We start from the raw sequence: 20,469 nt of genomic DNA on the forward strand, positions 1-20,469 counted from the left end.
TTTCATGTAGAGGGTGGTACATGTATGGAATGAGCTGCCAGAGGAAGTGGTGGAGGCTGGTACAATTGCAACATTTAAAAGGCGTTTGGATGGGTATATGAATAGGAAGGGTTTGGAGGGATATGGGCCAGGTGCTGGCAGGTGAGACTAGATTGGGTTGGGATATCTGGTCAGCATGGACGGGTTGGACCAAAGGGTCTGTTTCCATGCTGTACATCTCCATGACTCTATGACTTGGAACTACAAACCAGATAAAATTATTGTAATTTGCATATATTTTGTAAGAAACCTTAAGGAATTAAGTACTCACCGTACAATCGATACTTCAGAATGGAACACTTCACCAGCTTTTCCATTTGCTTGTCAGATAATTCTAGACATTAAACATGTTGTATATGACTGTCAATCAGATAATATTTGCCTACTGTTTGGAAATGTTTATGCATTTACATCCGTGGAGTGCAGCCTCCGGAAACTGAAGATTATTCTCCTGAGCACTGATATATGCAAACCTGGAGAAAAATCATAGGATGTGTAGCAATTGTGACAATGTCAGCCAGGTGGACTTCATAGAATATGAGTTCCCTGATCGGGTTCTTCATCTGGTCCAATCAGTGTCTCCTGGCTGAAAGATAAATAGAGGAGTGTTAGATGTTCAGACACTCCGAGACTGGCTCTGTGGGAGCTCGACCAGTGTCAAGGACTATCTACGTATAAATAAAGGGTGACTTGGTGATGGGATACTGGCTTCTGTGGAGTTATTTCAGCATGTTTAAAAATATTGATTTACTTTCTTGAAAATTTGTATATCACAGGTGAAGAAAAGGGTTTTTGAGTTGAATTGAATTTATTGTCACGTGTACCAAGGCACAGTGAAAAGCTTTGCCTTGTGAGCAGTACAGGCAGATCAAAGTTAAGTAGCATAGACAGTAAATAATAGGTAAACAGTAGCAAAGACAAAAAAAAAACACAGGTATAGGCAAGTGTTAAGATTCTGAGAGTCCATTCAGTATTCTAACAACAATAGGGAGGAAACTGTTGTAAAACCGGCTGGTGTGTCTGTTCAGGCTTCTGTACCTTCTCCCCGATGGTAGAGGTTGTAGAAAAACATTGCCAGGGTGGGATGGATCTTTGAGAATGCTGGGGGCCTGTCGTTGACACCAGGCCTGGCAGATGGATTCCATAGATGGGAGGTTGGCCTTTGTGATTGTCCGGGGCGAGTTCACCACTCTCTGTAACTGTCTCCAATCTTGAATGGTACAGTTGCCATACCAAGTCATGATATATCCAGACAGAATGTTCTCGATGGCGCACCTATAAAAGTTGGCAAGGGTATTCACCGTCATGCCAAATTTCCTCAGATGCCTGAGGAAGAAGAGATATTGTCAGTAACCAGCCCACATGAGTCCAAGAAAGCTTGTTGTGGATGACCACTCCTGGGAGCTTGACACACTCCAACCTCTTCCCCGACGCCCATCCAGTGCGGGCACCGCCGTGGTCCCTGCCCTCGAGGACGCAGTTAAAATCTCCCCCGAGGACGATGCACCATTTCTCGTCGATGGAAGCGAGATGAGCGGACACTTCTTCAAAGAAGCTCGCTTGCCTCAGCCTGGCCAGGGGAGCATAGACGTTCACCAAGTGAAGCACTGCGCCCCCCAGCCGAATAGTCAGGTGAAGCAAACGGCCTGGCACTGGCTCCCTGACCCCCAAGATCTCTGGCTGAAAATGCGGGGCCAACAGGATAGCCAACCCGCTAGATCTGCGGGTGAGGTGACTCATGTAGATCCCCCCCCTCGCCACTCCAGGAGCCAGGTGGCTTCGTCTCCCGGAGTAGTGTGGGTTTCTTGCAGGAAGTACACCGCATACCTCCCGTCCCGAAGGGCCGAGAGGGCCTGGAATCTGCGCTATGACTCCCTGCTGCCATTGATGTTGAGGCTGGCTATAGTTGTCTACATGTCGGAAGCGTTGTGCAACCACCACTAGTACAGTTATATACGTTTACAGGGAGGACAAGAGAGGGGCACACAAGTCCCTCGCCCTCACCAGGAGTGCCCCCAGGAAGTTCCTGGCTTGCTTTCGCTCGTTGATGTCGAGGCCAGGCGCCTGGCGAGCAGCGTGGGCCGACCAATAAACTCTCTCAAAAGAGCTCCAGCGGTTGAGCGCCAGTTGGGCTCTATCCCGGTGACCCAGAGTTTCCTCGACAAATTCCCGGAGTTCCTCGAGGGGGATGAGGGGGAAGATCGGCGGGGGGCACCTGGGACTCAAAAACATCACTGCAGACAGAGTCCGTGTCGTCCCCAGTGTCCGCCACCGATCCAGATCCCTCCTCCCAGAGGTCACACTCGGTCACCAACCCCTCCCCCACCGAGAGGATGGGGGCTGGTCCGGCGCCACCAACCGGCCTCAAACCCCCGGCGACCCCACCCCCAGGGTCACCAGCAATACCTTCCTTGGCACACCCCATCCCGGAACACCCCGAGGTCAGGTCATCGGGCGGCAGAGGCTCGGGGCCCCGCTCATCTCCCGACACTGGGACGCCTGGCTCCTCGGGGAAAAGGTCATCCCCCAGGGCCAAGGCCCCCGGAAAAACAGTCTGGGAGGGAGGAGCGAGGATAACATCTTCCTCCCCTCGGCGACCCGGTAAAGGGTCCTCTGTTGTTGCCCGCACCGCACCCTCATCGTTGGTGAAGTCCTCCCCAGGGGCCAGAGGAGTCGAGGTAGCAGGAAGCCCTGCCGTAGCCCCTGGGGGTTCTGGTAGGTCGGGTCATGATGCAGGACAGTTGGGGGGAGGGGGGGGGCACAGTTGGCTCATCCCCTGGAAAGGGACAGTGCTGCCAGCACGCTGCAGGAGTACCCCCTCCTCTCCAAGGGCCAGCACCTCTTCCCCAGAGAAACAGAGGGGAATTTATGGGCCTTTCCCTCCCCGCCCGCCTTGGTGGTCATGGGGCCTGAGGCCCCTCCCCCCAGCCTTTCCCGGAATACGATTGGCTGGGGGAAGGCAGGGGGCGTGGCCAGGGTGGGGAGGGTCAGTGTGTCACTTCCTGCCCCGCCCCTGGTTTATCAGGTGATGGCGGGCCCGGAGACATGGTCGCTGCATGAGGTTGGGCAGCGGTGAATCCTCCCAGGTTAGTGCCAGGGTGTGGCTGGGCTGGGCTGGGCGGGGCGGGGCTCAGGCATGAGGGCCCCCGGGCCAGGTGTTGCAGCACCAGGGGCGGGCGTCGAAGCCCCAGGGGTTTCTCTATCGGGGTCGGGGGTAGATGTGGGGCTAGGATCAGGTATGGGCTTGGGGGTTAGGGTTCCCGCGCCTGGGCGACGCTGGCACGGCCGCAGGGGCATTGTTGTGCTGGGGCAGGGCAGGTTGTGGGCTGGGTGTTGGGGAAGGGGATAGGGTGGTCTCCCCGTGGGCGGGCCTGACGCGCCACGTCTTCTTCAGCACCTTCCGGCCGGCTGGACGCTCTCCCCCCTCCCTGCCGGAGACTGGAGCATTGGAAGCCTCCGGCTTAGCCTCCGCTGCCGGGGCTTGAGGTGTTGACTTAGGGGGAGGGGGAGTGTGTGCGGCGGCACCACCATCAGCCGTCGGCATGGGCTGGGCAGCCTTCTGGTGGGGCAGTTTTTTCTTATGTGCCCCACCTCGCGGCACAGGTGGCACCGCACGCCGTCCAGAAGGCGCGGTAGGCCGCGCCCTCATGGAGGAGGGTGAATGAGCCCTCGGTGGCCACCTCCCGGGCCAGGCAAATAAGCACCTGGCGTTGGAAGGAGTAGATGTGTCGGATGGCGGGGTCCTTAAGACCGAGTAGGAGCGGTTGGATCCCTGACCGGATCTCCCCCAAGGTGGTGAGGTGGGGAAGAAGGAGTTCATTTGAAATGAAAGGCGGGACAATGGAGATCACGATCCTCTGGGCCGTAACCTCCAAAGGGTTGACGGGCAAATGTGTCCCGCCCACAGTGAGCCCTCTCTCCATGGCCAGGTGGACCGCCTGCTTGGTCTTAAGGAAAAAGATGGCCTTCCCATACATTCGGGCTACAGCGACGATGGCCAGTGGGCTGACCACACTAGCCATGGCCTTGCTGCAGGCCTCGATGGTCATATTGGGGTGGGGATAGGCCTTTACCCCCAGGCGTTTAGTTAGGTGCCGGAAGGGTGTTGATGTCGCAGCTGGGGTTGGGACAGCTGAGCCTAAGGCAGCGGCTACCCTGGCGTAGGTGTAGCTGGGCCCCGCGACCTTCGGGCTCGCCATACTCTGCTGCTGGATGTGGAGTCTAGCCTCTGGCAGCAGCAGTGGTGGAGGTTGTGGGGAGAGTCCCAGGCAGTGATGGTGGAGACCGGCCTCAGGTAACAACAGCGGTGGAGGCGGGCCTCAGGCAAGTCCAGGTGGGCCCTCGGTCGCAGTGGTGGGGGGCAGACCTGTTGGGGAAGGCCCCCAAGGCGAGTCCCAGGCAGCTGTGGTGGAGGTCCCAGGGAGGGGACAAGGCAAGTCCCAGGCAGCGGTGGTGGAGGCAGGCCTCAGGCAACAGTAGCAGTGGAGGCAGGCCTCTGGCAAGTCCTAGGCCGCAATAGTGGGGGGCTGACCTGTTGGGGAGGGTCCCCAAGGCAAGTCCCAGGCAGCGGTGGTGGAAAGCAGGCCTCTGGCAAGTCCTGGGCAGTTCCTCAGTCACAGCAGTGGCGGGGGCAGGCCTGTTGGGGAGGGTCCCCAAGGCAAACCCCAGGCAGCAGTAGTGGTGGAGGTTGTAGGGAGGGGCTCAAGGCGAGTCCCAGGCAGGCCTCAGGCAGCAGCAGCAGTGGAGGCAGGCCTCTGGCATGTCCTGGGCAGTTCCTTGGTTGCAGCAGTGGTGGGGGCAGGCCTGTTGGGGAGGGTCCCCAAGGCGAGTCCCAGGCAGCAGCAGTGGAGGTGGGCCTCAGGCAACAGCAGCAGTGGTGGAGTCCTGGGGAGGGGCCCCAAGGCCAGTCCCAGGCAGCAGCAGTGAGGCAGGCCCCATGCAGCAACAGGGAGAGTCCTTGCACATGTTCACACACCGAGTCACAGTCACACACTGATCCAATTCTCCAAAAAGGGGGGAAAACACCCGAGTGGCCAGTGACAAGCACTGCCCTTCACATCAAAGGGCAATGCTGTGTGATCAAAAAGGTGAAGGGGAGGGTAGGGACTAAATCAAAATAGAGTTGGAGGGAGAAATAATGCACTCCTCTCCCTGAACGACTCCCGGGTGTTGGTGGACACTGCGTGCTCCTTCTCCAAGGACACCCGGGCTCTAACGTAACCCCGGAAGAGGGGCAGCCAGTCGGCCCTAACGACCCCCTCCACAGCCCGCTGCCTGGACCTGTTGATGGCCAGTTTGGCCAGGCCCAGGAGCAGACCCACGAGGAGGTCTTCGGACCTGCCATCCCTCCTCCGTACCGGGTGCCCGAAGATCAGGTGAGTGGGACTGAAGTGCAGCCAAAAGCAGAGGAGAAAGTTTTTAAGAAAATCAAAAAGGGAGTGCAAACGCCGACACCCAATATATACATGGTCCACGGACTCCACAGCGCCACAGAACAAGCAGTTGGGCTGGGAGTCCGTGAACCACCGCAACCTGCGGTTGCAGGGGACTGCTGCGTGCAGCACCCTCCACCCCAGATTCCCGAGAGAAAGGGGGAGGATTCCACTGGGGATTCCCACTGCCCGGTGAGTATCTGTTTCTATTTTGCTCTGTGATTCCATGATGCCTTTAATTATACTGATGTATTCTCTTCTGAGTCCACCAGATGTCAGTGATGTATCATGAACAACGTGTACTTCTTGTGCAACTGGGATTTTTTTTCTAATCAATCTTTTCAGAGATTATTACACACCTCTGAAGCAGGTTTGATATGAACCAGACCTCCCAGTTCAGAGGCTGGGACACTACTACTATGCCACAAGAACATCCCCTTGCCAATAAAAAAAATTGGGAAACATTGAGTTCTAAATAGTTACAGGTAAGTATTATAGTTAATGAACAAAATCAAAGTGGGACGCTTGTATCCAATTTATTTAGGATGGCTCATAGCACAACTGGCACTCTAAGGAGTAGATGAATGGGCGAGAAGAAAATTGTCATCAATTAATTTTAAGGTAACAGATATAGTTTAAAAATCTCACCATAAAGGACATAAATTTAGAAGGTCTTTAGAAATCATTTCAAAAGAGCCAGGACTGCTGCTGCTAAGACTGAAAAGGCCAGGAGATTTAAAAGAGGGCAGAAGATGAAAGCAGAATGAAATCCAAGGTGCAAGCATGAGTCAGCAGATAATTGATGCTGAATACAAAATGGCCTTGGGATCTGACTGATAGATCATACAAACTCTGATGCCCAGCAGAATGGGACAGCTGCAACTTTTGTGTGTGTGTCTATGTGTGTGTGTGTAAAACAGTAGCTGGAAAACCTGGATTTAGATGATGATTAAGAATGGGGGAGAAATTCTTCCCTCCCCCCTCAAAGAACTGGGTTTCTAGGACATGGAGGGTATAATCTAATGGAGTGGGAGTGGGAAGGGGAAGGGTGATAACACAGCATTAAGTAGGCTGAATAATATTTGATAAAGAGCATTTGTGATTGCAATCGAAAAAGGGCAAAATAAACTATATCCGTTGCTGTAAATAATCTACAGCAATGAACAGGGCAGTTCATTCTTTGTAAAAAAGAATTGTCTGTTCCTATCGGCCATCACAAATATGTTCTTCTCTGACACCTCTATCACTCTGGCAGACATGCTGCTGAATGCATTAGTAAGATGATGTCAGCGTTCGACTACATTTCTCAATGTACCCAATCATCATTCATCTTGAACTCCATGGCACAATGTTACATACCAGGCTGGGTAAACACCATAGTGCCAGATTTGTGCTGAAACCCCAGCAACCATTTTGCAGACCCTGTCCCACTTATGTAGTAGGACTGTGTGAAAGAACCGTGCACAGGGTTTTGATCAACAGAGAAACTGATACCTAGTTGTGCCATCTCCTGCAAGAACATTAGTGGCACACTCAAGGACAGTATGACATTCTAAGATTTGTCTATGTTTGGCTGGTCTTATAAAGACATTACTACAATGTAAGTTGGCAAAGACCACATCCGCCTGAGGGACCGACTCAATTCCTGTAACCAAGGATGTGGAGGTTTTAGAGAGGGTAGAAAATAGGTTTAGCAGGATGTTGCCAGGACTGGAGTGTAGTAGCTGTAAGAAGAGGTTGGGTAAACTTGTTTTTGCTAGAGTGACAGAGGCTGAGGGGCAATCTGGAAGAAGTATACAAAAGTATGAGGGGCATGAATAAAGTGAATAGTCAGAATCTTTTCCCAGGGTGAAAATGCCAAATACTAGGGGGCACAGCTTTCAGTCGAGAAGAGTAAAGTTTGAAGGAGATGTATAAGGCAAATGTTTACACAGAGAGTAGTAGAACATGCTGCCCAGTGAGGTGGTAAAAGCAGGTTTGACAGCAACATTTAAGATGCATTTAGAAAGACACATGGACAGGCAAGGAGTAGAGGGATACAGATCATTTGTAGGCAGATGGGATTATTTTAGAATGGCATCACTGTCAGCACAGACATGACGGGCTGCAAGGTGAAAGTGAGGACACCACATGCTGGAAATCAGAGTCACGAGTGTGTTGCTGGAAAAGCACAGCGGGTCAGGCAGCATCCGAGGAGCAGGCGAATCGACATTTCCTGATGAACAAAACATCGATTCTCCTGTTCCTCGGATGCTGCCATGATGGGCCGCAAGGCCTGTTCCTGAGTTTCATTGTTCTAAGTACTATGTATGATTGAAATATTTGAGATTGGAACTCTGGGATGGCCAACTGCATCTCAATGCCATATTCTAACTGGGTAGAATACTCTCACTCTGGCTTCCCTCAGCTGAGTTGACTGGGTGGAGGTGGAAGGTTTTACAGTGAAGCCCTCAGCAATATGCGCAATCGGAGTTTCCTGCCGTTTTTCAGTGCCCAAGGTGAGCGGGTTGGGGGGCTGGTGGCAGAGTAGCGGAAATGGAGCGATTTATTTACAGCCGCAGCCTTCATACTGTTCAATGTTGACTATCATATACATATTGACTGTACATATTGATAGCCAACCGAAGTCTGCTATTGAGAAAAGTCGAATCGATTCTCTCTATTACCCCTTCACTTCTTTACACTGTATATTTAACCATACAGCACAGAATTGATCAAAGTCACGAAAACTAGTGGTAAATATTGGTGTTCATAACTTTGAAAGGGCGGCGAAGTTGCGATTGTGAAATCCATTCAAGTTTTAGAATGGCTCAAATGCATTTTATACTTTTATATTAATTTCCAGAGAAAAAAGGGATTACGCCTTTACCTAAAACTGTCAGCTGTGGGTGAATGTACAGTTATTACTGGGTTTCGCTTTCACATCACTTCCCGATTCCAATTGCGGTCTGGCTAATCGAAAACAGTGGCATTTATATGCACAAATCAACAATGTTCAAATTAAAACATTTTTATTTCCTTGTTTTTTTTCCCCCTTCTCATGGCGTTACTTGCGCCACAGCATTCCAGGAAATGGATTCCTAGAAGCTAAATCATATTTAATCTGAGGGGAACTGATCTATTTTAAATGTAATCGACTGAACCCAAGGTCGAAATTAAGAGCGATTATTTAAAACAAAACAGGCATTTACAGCTTGAGTAATTTCCCACTTTTTTAAAGCAAAATTAACCGATGCCCATAATGCGTACAGTACTGCATTCACCATTCCCAATTTGGGATTGGTAGATTTTCTGCACCCTTTAACCTCCTTATTCTCTCAGGAAAAAAAAGCCCATACACTTTCGCATTTTAAAAGAAAACTTGATGCAGTATAGCTGGTTCACTGATATTTCTCCACCACTTTTTTAAAAAAACAATTTCTTTCTCTCTTCCTTTTCACTTTCCAGTTGATTTCGGTGGCCAGGGATTTGCAGAGAAGGGTTTGACTGGTGGATACAAGTGTCAGTCAGTGGCGAGTTCCTCTTTTTCACTGGAGCATAAAGCAGAGACTGCGCAGACTGGCAATCAGTGCGAGCCAAGGTAACCAAGGGGTGAATGCAATCCAAGTAATTCAGGAAGGTAAGAGGGGAATTCTGCTTCCGCACCTTACAATAAAGATCCCTCAAGCAGGCATCAGCTGAAAGTAAGCATTGACGGAAATTAATACTGCGTTTTAAACGGGGAGGGTTGCTGCGTTTGCTAATTCCTTCTCAAGTCATGGTGTAATGAAACAAGATGTGAACTGGTAATCTGAAGGCCGATTTTTACCGTATTCGACTCATCCTTTTTATTGCAGTCATTATTTTAAATGGGCTGAAGACGGGTGGGGCAAGTACTTTATGAACAATGCGCTAGTTTTTCCTAGCCTTAGAAGTTTGGATGGATGGAGTGGTCTAATTTTATTGCTCATTCCCAGAATGTTTGTAGTAGAACGTGAATTGTTGTGTTGACTGGCGAAATCATACCATAATTTTCAGCTGCCTTCGGGAAACTGCATTCATTTTCTTCCTGCAGATGAGCAGAAAATTAGCAGACCTGAACTTTTGAACGCAAAATAAATGCTGGCATTAGGCATTGGCTTAGGTTGATCTTTCGTAGAAAGACCCTTCAACAGAATTGTCCAGTGGCATTTCCTCAACTTTGTGTGTCAGATTCTGAAAGGTGTAATGCTACATTTTTGGTCATTTTTGATTTGCAATAGCTCAAAACAACATTCAGAAAATCAACGAACAGTTGACAACTGGAATAATTTTCAGGGAGTTTTTTTTATATCTGTGCCTCCTTGGTTATTTATCTGTCCATCTCTTCTACAAACCTGCTGCTTAAAAGGGCTACTTACTGCTGATAGCAAGACTCAACATTTCCAGGGCACTATAAGTATACACTACTACAGCACTAACATTTGTAAGTTTCAGTATGATTCTCACATCATGTCACTACATGAGCATTCAGAGAAAAGAAAAGACCAGCTTATAGACTAGATTGATGTTTTGTCTTGATGAGTTTTCATCTTCACAACTTGCTAAACAATCTGAATATTGAGTATATTTAAGTTAATATGGGTTGTGCGGAATCTTGTCCAAGGCTTCAGCTAATGCTACCTTGGTGTAATGTGTGCCATAAGTACATCAGCTGAAAGATCCAGGTTTGACCTTTGAAGTTGTCCTTTTCCTAGTTGCGCTGTGGAGAAGGCTGAAGAACCTCTTCTACCCTTGACATTAGAATTCAGTCTTTTGGGACTAGTTACAGGCTCCTGCATTGTCAATTGTTTTATCCCTTGCTAGTTAATCTATAGCTGGGAGCATTGATATCAGAGTTACCCTCTCCTTGGTAGAGTGTCAATGAAGGATGATTATTATGAACCAAACCAGAACTGTCTAGTTCAGGGGTGTCAAACACCTGCCTTCACAACTGTGCCCGCAGTTTGAAACAGGGATTAGCACATGAAGCCAGCGGCAGAAATTTGATAAGGAAAGGTTCTTGCGACTTACCATATGTGATTTGTTTTTGGGCAAAAAAACGAGTGTCTTGACAGTCTTCACCTTCCTGGTTTTTAAGTCTCAACATATGAGTTTTATAACTCATTTTTGCATCACCCCATACTATTGTGGGATTAGCATCGTACTACCTTTGAGTTGGTTGATAAGCTTACAGAATGTGACAGGGTAAATGCTGGGAAGACGTTTCGTCTGGCTGGAGAGTGTTTATGGGTTATATTCTCAGAATGGGAGGAGGAATCGCCTAATGAGAACTGGTTTCCGGGGGAATCTCTTCACTTGATGGATTATGAATCATTGGAATGACCTGCCCCAAAGGGTTGTAAATGTTCATACTGAGTGAGTATAGAACATAGAACATTACAGTGCAGAACAGGCCCTTCGACCCTTGATGTTGCGCTGATCTGTGAAACCAATCTAAAACCCATCTAACCTCCACTATTCCGTTATTGTCCATATTTATCCAATGGTCATTTAAATGCCCTTAATCCACTACTGTTGCAGGCAGAGCATCCCATGCCCTTACTATCCTGAGTTAAGAACCTCCTTTGATATCTGTCCTATATCTGCCACCCCTCAATTTAAAGCTATGTCCCCTCAAGCCAGCCATCATTATCCAAGGAAAAAGGCTCTCACTGTCCACCCTGTCTAACCCTCTGATCATCTTGTATGCCTCAATTAAATCACCTCTTAACCTTATTCTTTCTAATGAAAACAACCTCAAGTCCCTCAGCCTTTCGTCATAAGACCTTCCCTCCATACCAGGTAACATCCTGGTAAATCTCAACTGCACCCTTTCCAATGCTTTCACATACTTCCATCGGTGACCAGAATTGTACGCACTACTCCAAATGTGACTGTACCAGAGTTTTGTACAGCAGCAACATGACCTCATATCTCTGAAATGCAATCCCTTTGCCAATAAACGTTAACACACCGTACACCTTCTTAATGACCCTATCAACCTGGGTGGCAACTTTCAGGAATCTATACACATGGACACTGAGATCTCTGCTCATCTATACTACCAAGAATCTTACCATTAGCGCAGTACTCTGTATTCCTGTTGCTTCTTCCAAAGTGGATCATTTCATACTTTTCCGCATTAAACTCCATTTGCCATCTCTTAGCCCAGCTCTGCAGCTTATCTATGCCTCTCTGTAACCTGCAACATCCTTCTGCACCATCCACAACTCCACTGTTGTCATCTGCAAATTTACTAACCTGTCCTTCTCCGCCCTTATCCAGGTCATTTATAAAAATGACAAACCGCAATGCCCCCAATACAGATCCTTGCAGCGCTAAGTAACTGAACTCCAGGATGAACATTTCCCATCAACCACCACCCTCTGTATCTTCTTTCAGTTCGCCAATTTCTCATTCAAACCACTAAATCACCCTTCATTCTAAGCCTCTGTATTTTCTGCAATAGCCTACCATGGGGAACCTTATCAAACGTTTTACTAAAATCCACATACACCATGTTAGCTGCTTTACCCTCATCTCTCTGCTTGGTCACCTCCTCAAAAAACTCAATAAGGTTTGTGAGGCATGACCTACCTTCATAAAACTGTGTTGACTATCCCTATCAAATTATTCCTTTCTAGGTGATTATAAGTCCTATCTCTTATAATCCTTTCCAAAACCTTGCCTGCAAAAGAAGTAAGGCTCACTAGTCTATAATTACTATATTCAAGACAGATATTGGGAGATTTTTGGATACTGAACGAATTGGGAATATGAGGATAGTATTTTTAAAAAAAAGTAAAGTTGAGGTAACAGTCATAGTCTTAGGAAAAGAGTTAGCAAATTTAAAACCGAGTTGAAGAGAAACTACTTCTCCCAAAGGGTTGTGAATCTGTGGAATTCTCTATCCCAAAGTAAGGAGGAGTTGGACAGATTTTTAATTGGTAATCTGATGAAGGGATATGAAGAGAAAGCAGGAAAATGGGGATGAGGAGCATGTCAGCCATGATCGAATAGTGGAGTAGACTCGATGGACCAAATGGCCTAATTTTGCTCCTATGTCTGATGAACGTAGGAACTTAGAAGTTCAAGTGGGATCTTATTGAATGGCAGGACAGGCTTAAAGGGATGAATGGCTTATTCATGTTTGTTTTGTATTTTAGTTCTCTTTTACGGAGCCTATATAATAAACATGTAATGCTGTGTGTAAAATTTGCCCAAGTAAAATTTGGATGTCTTAAGAATAAAGAATTTATTTAAAAGTTACCACACTTTGCATTCAAACCAGCTGTCCAACCAACTGAGCTAAGCAACCTCCAATTTAATAAGAAAACTCATGGTGAATGTATCATTTGCTTCAGAAACTGAAAATCATAGAGCTGACTTTTAATCTGTGTTGCTAACCTTTGGACAACACTCTTGAGAGTTGCAAAACCATTGCTTTGGTTCCAATTTTAAACTTTTGTATTTGAAAAATTGAGAGCAGTGAGTATGTACTAGATGTACTGTTAACATAAGTGATTTCTGGGTGAGTTACTCCGAGGGTGATAAGCAGCATAAAACTAGATGTCTTATATATTTTGCATTTCTGACCATTTAGCTTACAAAATAGTTACAAAATAATTTTCATTTAAATTGTTACTGTAAATTAAAATTGGCTAACAATGGATTCAATTCCCATAATATATAAATGTCTGGATTTGAACATTGATTCCAGGTAAATATTTATCAGAACCTGGGTAGAACATTTAGTTTATTTATAAGCAAGGTTCATTAATTACTCCTGTTGAATAGTCTTGGATGTTTTTCTCTATCTCTGTTGAGAAGCTGTGACTGTTTCTCATGGTGCACAGAAATTTCTGGTCCTGAATCTAAAATAGTTGGTGATAGCCAGACTTTTAGAAATCGTCGACATTACTCTGTCTAGAATGATGTGATTCCATACCTCTGGAGCAGGTGGGACTAAAACTCAAGCCTTATGGCTCAGAGATAGGGACACTACCACTGCACCACAAGAAATCTAGCCAGACTGACAGCTATCCCAAAATGTCAAATGCTTCAGTTTTAAAGTATTAGGTTAACCATTTATGAAGCATGGACCCACCCCAGTTTTTCTAGCTAGGATGTGTAAATAGTTAATTGTTTCAGCTGTTCATTTGGATAACTGTAATTCTGTCAGATTTTAGGTGAGACAGAAAGAACAACTTGTAACTCCAAGATAACTCTTGTCATGGGAGTTTGTGTTTACCCTTGTTCATTGAATTTCAAAAGGCCTCTGGTGATTTTTGTGAGGTAAGCAGAGTCTGATTTCAACACTCGCTGAAGTCATGGGATAGTCATGTGACTTATGGGAGCTATTTATGTAAAGTATCCTGTGTCCATTTTAAAGATAGATTAGCTTTTCATCACAAAATTTGTAATATAATTACACATTTGAGACAAAGTAATGTTGTTGCGATAGTTGGGAGTTCACTCACTGAAATCCGGTTTTCAAAGGGATTTGTATTTAGGCTTGAACAAGGGTAGAAAAAGTTCAGGTCATGGTAAAAGAGCAGAGGAATAGGGCTCATGCTCGAACCTTCAGAGAGTTGGTATAGTCAAAATGAGTGGAATGGGCTCTTAAATGATTTAATAAATACGGCTGTAGCCATTATTGAAGTTAGGTGTTTTGCTTTGCTGAATAGAAAGCAGACCAGAGGTCCTTTCTTTTTTGTGGCGCAGTGGTAATGACCCCGCTCCTGGACGGAGGCCCAGGTTCAAGTCCCACCTACTCTGGAGGTATGTTTGAAAAAAAGTCTCCTGAACCGGTTGGTTAGGAAAAAGAGATTAAATGAAACAAAATTAGAAAACAGACCAGGCAGAGGTTGTTGTGGAAAACAGATTCAAGAGCAGATGCTGTCAAATCTGCTGAATATTCGTTGTGATTTTTTAATTTTTAATTGCAGAAGCAGGAAATTCGTTCTTAAGATTAGAAATGTGTATTCATGAATGACTGGTAGAGTGGACTGCCTTGTTATCTATGTGAATAATTGAAATTCATTGAAAAAAATATTGTTTTTATTCATACTTTACATGTAGTCCAAATCGGCTTGTTCACAAATGACCTTCTCTCCCGTATTGATTAGTTTTCTTTGAGGCAGATTTAAATGAACAATTGGTGGTTCTTGCAGAATTCTCATATCCAGTATTTACAGCGTGAGATTTTATTATTTGCCTGAGTCATACGATCATATGACTGGGTTATTAAAGGAAAATATTGATCATGACATATGCAACATCCACTTCTGGAGGAAATAATGATCAAGGGAATATCAAGTGCAGCCTAGAAATTTGTAATGCCATGTAGTACGGAAGTTGTTGATTTTTAAGGTCATGAAGTCTAATTGCTGTCAAGTACTGAATGATCGTAAAGGGGTCAATTAGGTGTCAGTAAATATTCTGTCTCTGATCTATTAGATAGAATCTTCAAGGGTTCTGAGCGATGTGGCCTATGGTGTGATTGTGGCAGAATCAAGGCCATCTCAACGTCAATCTCATCTCACACCATCTTTATGCTTCTCCCAAGCAGCATGGTGAGATTCTCATTAAGAAACAGCAAGATGCCAATTGATGCTTATTAATGACGTGGAATGCTTTTGTTAAGGGCATAACTCAACTTGTTAATAGTCAGACTTCCATTTAATCAAATTCACCAAGCAGGCTAGATGTTACAAAATTTGCTAAGGAAATCGGAAAGAGAACCGGATGGATTTAGCTAGCCACTTGTTCCAAGTAACTAACTTGTTGAAAACCAAACACCAACATTTCAGAGCATCGTCCAAAGATCCTGGCCTCATGGCACATGGCATTCGCCATTTGCCAGCCTCGAAGAACCCTCATGGCACATCTTTGATCCACTTGCGATATTGTTCTGCACTTTAATGCTGTATCTTGGGCAGTACCAGCTTCTATCATTGTAAAGCTGCAGCAAGGACAGACACCCAACTCGCGGACTGGACCGGGCTGAATCTCCTGGTCCTTTTTTCACTGTTTTTTGTGTTCACTTGCTGTATGCCTACCTGGATGGTCACAGCATCCACACATTGCATGGTCTTGCTTTGCCCTTTTGCACTTTTATCCCCCTGTCAGATACAATGCTCACATTAGTGCTGTCTTGCTGTGTCACTTAGACCAGATGCAAAGCCAGGGAGCTTGTCATAAGTTGTCAGCAGGCCTCAGTCATCAAGAGGAAGTTGGGAAGAGGTTTCACTTGAGCGTTCCTGGCACAGTAAATCCAAGGCAGTCTCCATTGCCAGTCCAGGCCCTGCTCAGCATGGTCAGAGTTTGTATCCTGTCTTCCTAAAGGATGAGGAGCCGAATGACAGGCAGCACACTATGTCTCTTGACTCTTTAGAACATAGAACATAGAACAATACAGCGCAGTACAGGCCCTTCGGCCCTTGATGTTGCGCCGATCAAAGCCCACCTAACCTACACTAACCCACTATCCTCCATATACCTATCCAATGCCCGCTTAAATACCCATAAAGAGGGAGAGTCCACTACTGCTACTGGCAGGGCATTCCATGATCTTACGACTCGCTGAGTGAAGAACCTACCCCTAACATCAGTCCTATATCTACCCCCCCTTAATTTAAAGCTATGCCCCCTTGTAATAGCTGACTCCATACGCGGAAAAAGGTTCTCACTGTCAACCCTATCTAACCCCCTAATCATCTTGTACACCTCTATCAAATCACCCCTAAACCTTCTTTTCTCCAAAGAAAACAACCCCAAGTGCCTCAGCCTTTCCTCATAGGATCTTCCTACCATACCAGGCAACATCCTGGTAAACTTCCTCTGCACCCGTTCCAGTGCCTCCACATCCTTCCTATAGTATGGCGACCAAAACTGCACACAATATTCCAGAAGCGGCCGCACCAGAGTCTTATACAACTGCAGCATGACCTCAGGACTCCGGAACTCAATTCCTCTACCAATAAAAGCCAGTACGCCATATGCCTTCTTCACTGCACTATTTACCTGGGTGGCAACTTTCAGAGATCTGTGTACATGGACACCAAGATCCCTCTGCTCTTCCACACTACCAAGTAGTCTACCATTAGCCCAGTAATCCATCTTTTTATTACTCTTACCAAAGTGAATCACTTCACACTTAGCTACATTGAACTCCATTTGCCACCTTTCTGCCCAGCTCTGCAGCTTCTCTATATCCCGCTGTAACCTGCCATATCCTTCCTCACTGTCTACAACTCCTCCGACTTTCGTATCATCCGCAAACCTGCTCACCCAACCTTCTAACCCTTTCTCCAGGTCATTTATAAAAATGACAAACAGCAATGGTCCCAAAACAGATCCTTGCGGAACACCACTAGTGACGGCACTCCAAGATGAATCTTTGCCATCAACTACTACCCTCTGTCTTCTTCCAGAGAGCCAATTCCTAATCCAAACCTCCAACTCACCCTCAATGCCATATCTCTGTATTTTCTGCAGTAGCCTACCATGGGGGACCTTATCAAACGCCTTACTAAAATCCATATATACTACATCTACCGCTTTCCCCTCATCTACCTCCTTCGTCACCTTCTCAAAGAATTCAATAAGGTTTGTGAGGCACGACCTGCCCTTCACAAAACCATGCTGACTACCCTTGATCACATCATTCTTATCCAGATATGCATAAATCTTATCCCTTATAATTCTCTCTAAGACTTTGCCCACAACAGAAGTGAGACTCACTGGCCTATAGTTACTAGGATTATCCCTACTCCTCTTCTTGAACAAGGGAACCACGTTTGCTAGCCTCCAGTCCTCTGGCACTACTCCTGTAGACAAAGAGGACACAAAAATCAAGGCCAATGGCTCTGCAATCTCCTCCCTTGCTTCCCAGAGAATCCTAGGATAAATGCAATCAGGCCCAGGGGACTTATCTATTTTCACCCTTGCCAGAATTTCCAACACCTCTTCTCTACATATCTCAAAGCCATCCATTCTACTTATTCGTGCCCCAGTATTCATATCGACAACAATGTCCTGTTCCTGAGTGAATACTGACGAAAAGTATTCATTCAGCGCCTCCCCAATCTCTTCAGCCTCCACACGCAACTTCCCATTACTATCCTTGATTGGACCTATTCCTTCCCTAGTCATTCTTTTATTCCTAACATACCTATAGAAAGCCTTAGGGTTTTCCCTAATCCTACCAACTAAGGACCTTTCATGTCCCCTCCTTGCTGCTCTTAGCTCTCTCTTCAGGTCCTTCCGGGCTACCTTATAACTCTCAATCGCCCCTATTGAACCTTCACGCCTCATCTTTACAAAGGCCGCCCTCTTCCATTTAACAAGGGATTCCAACTCCTTATTAAACCACGGCTCCTTCACACGACCCTTTCCTCCCTGCCTGATAGGTATGTACTTATCAAGGACACTCAATAGTTTCTGCCCTATTGTGAGCTGTTTGTCTCCTGCAATGAGTGAGAGACAGATGTTACAATAGGAAAAAAAAGGTGGTTAGGGCAGTTGGTGGTCATTAAAGGTCTAACAGAAAAAGGCCCTTCAGCCCATCAAGTCTGTTTTGGTCAAAAACAGCCAGTTAACATTTGATGGCAGTGGTGGTGTCCTGAATGAGTAGGCCGTGCAGAAGACATGGTAAAAACAATGACTGCAGATGCTGAAAACCAAATACTGGATTAGTGGTGCTGGAAGAGCACAGCAGTTCAGGCAGTATCCGAGGAGCAGCGAAATCGACGTTTCGGGCAAAAGCCCTTCATCAGGAATAAAGGCAGTGAGCCTGAAGCGTGGAGAGATAAGCTAGAGGAGGGTGGGGGTGGGGAGAAAGTAGCATAGAGTACCTGGGAGTTGCAGTGGGAGAGGGACTCCCTGAGATTCTTGTAGAGAGAGGAGGAAAACTTCTTCAAGGCAGGCATCCTTGCAAGAGGATTCGCAGTAGGGTTAAAATCAACAAGGTAAAAACAATGACTGCAGATGCTGAAAACCAAATACTGGATTGGGTTTGGGGTGTGTGTGAGTGAGTGGGGAAGATGTTGAGAGGCAATATTGAGAGTGTTAGAGCATAAACTTGGTTGGAATTGGATGCAGTTGCAGAACTGAGTGAGTGTGAGAAGATGGTGGATTTTATTATGTTTGAGTGGAAAAGGCTATTGCAATTCCGACAATACTATCACCCCAGACGGCTGAGGCTGCTTTAGAGGCTGGCAACCTCTGACCAGGCTGGCATGGTCTGTTTCTTTGACTTCTGCTGTTGGTCCTGAGGAAGGAGGAAATTAAAACTGTGCATCACCTAGCCAGTAGGACCTCCAGATCCCTTCCTGCACTGCTGAGCATTGCTTTTTTTTCCCCCGTCTTCCATGTCCAGAGTAAATGTCAGCAATCAAGCAGAACTGCTCTGCATGATGGTGCTTGTCTGAAGTGTACAAAGTTGGTGTGGCCACAAGGGATGCTTGTGAATCCTGGGATCTCTGGTGACCAGTAAACTATTCTGTGAATGGTATGTGGTAAGGTGGAGCAGAAATTGAATATGAGAGATGCCGTGGAGTGGGGTAGCTAATTAATGCGGCATGTTTGTGAGAGACTTGCTAAGCCTGACAGTGAGGAAACCCTCTTAAAATATTCAATGCAACGTGGATTTAGCCCACTGTCTCTGATCAACTGTTCTTTTCTTTACTGTTCATTCGAAACAGCTGTGTCATGGTTTGAAGAGACGCTGAAGATACCATTCCGATGTACCACCTTCAAAATAACCACATTTCAATAATATTATTCATGCCAAGTTGAAGGAAGTTTTTAAGCGGTGGGATGTAATGGTGTGTTTGGACTTTATTTCACTTAGTCACAATTAAAACAGTTCTATAGTGTTCTGGTGTTTGTTAAAATTCTGAACTTTCTGATTTGTTTTACTTTTCTGTGACGCATGTAAATCAGTGGCTTTTATGTTCCATCATCAATCCCCAGTCTAATTTGGTTAAAATGAAGAAACATTATCAAGGTGAAAGTAGTGTATGATATTCTGTATCGCTAGGATGGTGTTGGACAGTTCAGAATTTTTGGGTATGCTCCAATCTGGCAAAATTTTAGTAGCAATTTCGAGTGCAGGTGGGTTCACTCCACAATCTGATGGGCTCCTATAGATTGCTACCAAAGAATACGTGATTTCGAAAGATGGCTGTTCTGGTGGTTCAAGTCCAGAGGAGGGAAATTACAGCTTTTTCACAGACCTTTGGTGCCGCTTGAGTTTGGGAGCATGGAGGCAGGCAGCCTTATTGAGAGTTAGCAGTGCAGAAGGCAGGACCTTTTGCTAGAACTGTGAGACATTGTAGGTTGACAGAAATTGAGACTGTTAGGGTTGATGGTATTAAAGGTGGGGGTTAGAACATAGAACAATACAGCACAGAACAGGCCCTTCGGCCCACGATGTTGTGCCGAGCATTTTTCCTCGCTCAAGCACCTATCCATGTAACTATCCAATTACTGCTTAAAGGTCACCAATGATTCTGAACACTCTGTTGTACCCGGGAAAAAGTCTCTGACTGTCTACTCTATCTATTCCCCTGATCATCTTATTAACCTCTATCAAGTCACCCCTCATCCTTCGCCGTGGCAATGAGAAAAGGCCTAGCACTCTCAACCTATCCTCGTACGACCTATTCTCCATTCCAGGCAACATCCTGGTAAATCTCCTCTGCACCCTCTCTAAAGCTTCCACATCTTTCCTAAAATGAGGCGACCAGAACTGCACACAGTACTCCAAATGTGGCCTTACCAAGGTCCTGAACAGCTGCAACATCACCTCACGACTCTTGAATTCAATCCCTCTGCTAATGAACGCTAATACACCATAGGCCTTCTTACAAGCTCTATCCACCCGAGTTTCAACTTTCAAAGATCTATGAACATAGACCCCAAGATCCCTCTGCTCCTCCACCTTACTAAGTACCCTACCGTTAACCCTGTATTCCACATTCTTATTTGTCCT

General features: G+C 46.2%; 1 protein-coding gene across 3 annotated transcripts in view; it reads left to right on the forward strand.

Annotated features, from left to right (window-relative positions):
* The first annotated feature begins 8,948 nt into the window (after window positions 1-8,948).
* lgmn (legumain) overlaps window positions 8,949-20,469 on the forward strand; it is a 49,588-nt gene continuing 38,067 nt past the window's right edge. Inside the window, exon 1 of one of the 3 annotated variants that reach the window (XM_072568321.1) lies at window positions 8,949-9,154. The gene's annotated coding sequence lies outside the window, so the exon portion shown is untranslated. The remainder of the gene's footprint in view (window positions 9,155-20,469) is intronic. The other 2 variants (XM_072568322.1, XM_072568323.1) reach the window with 2 other exon arrangements.

This window comes from Chiloscyllium punctatum, chromosome 4, assembly GCF_047496795.1.
Source record: "Chiloscyllium punctatum isolate Juve2018m chromosome 4, sChiPun1.3, whole genome shotgun sequence".
Classification (NCBI taxonomy): domain Eukaryota; kingdom Metazoa; phylum Chordata; class Chondrichthyes; order Orectolobiformes; family Hemiscylliidae; genus Chiloscyllium; species Chiloscyllium punctatum.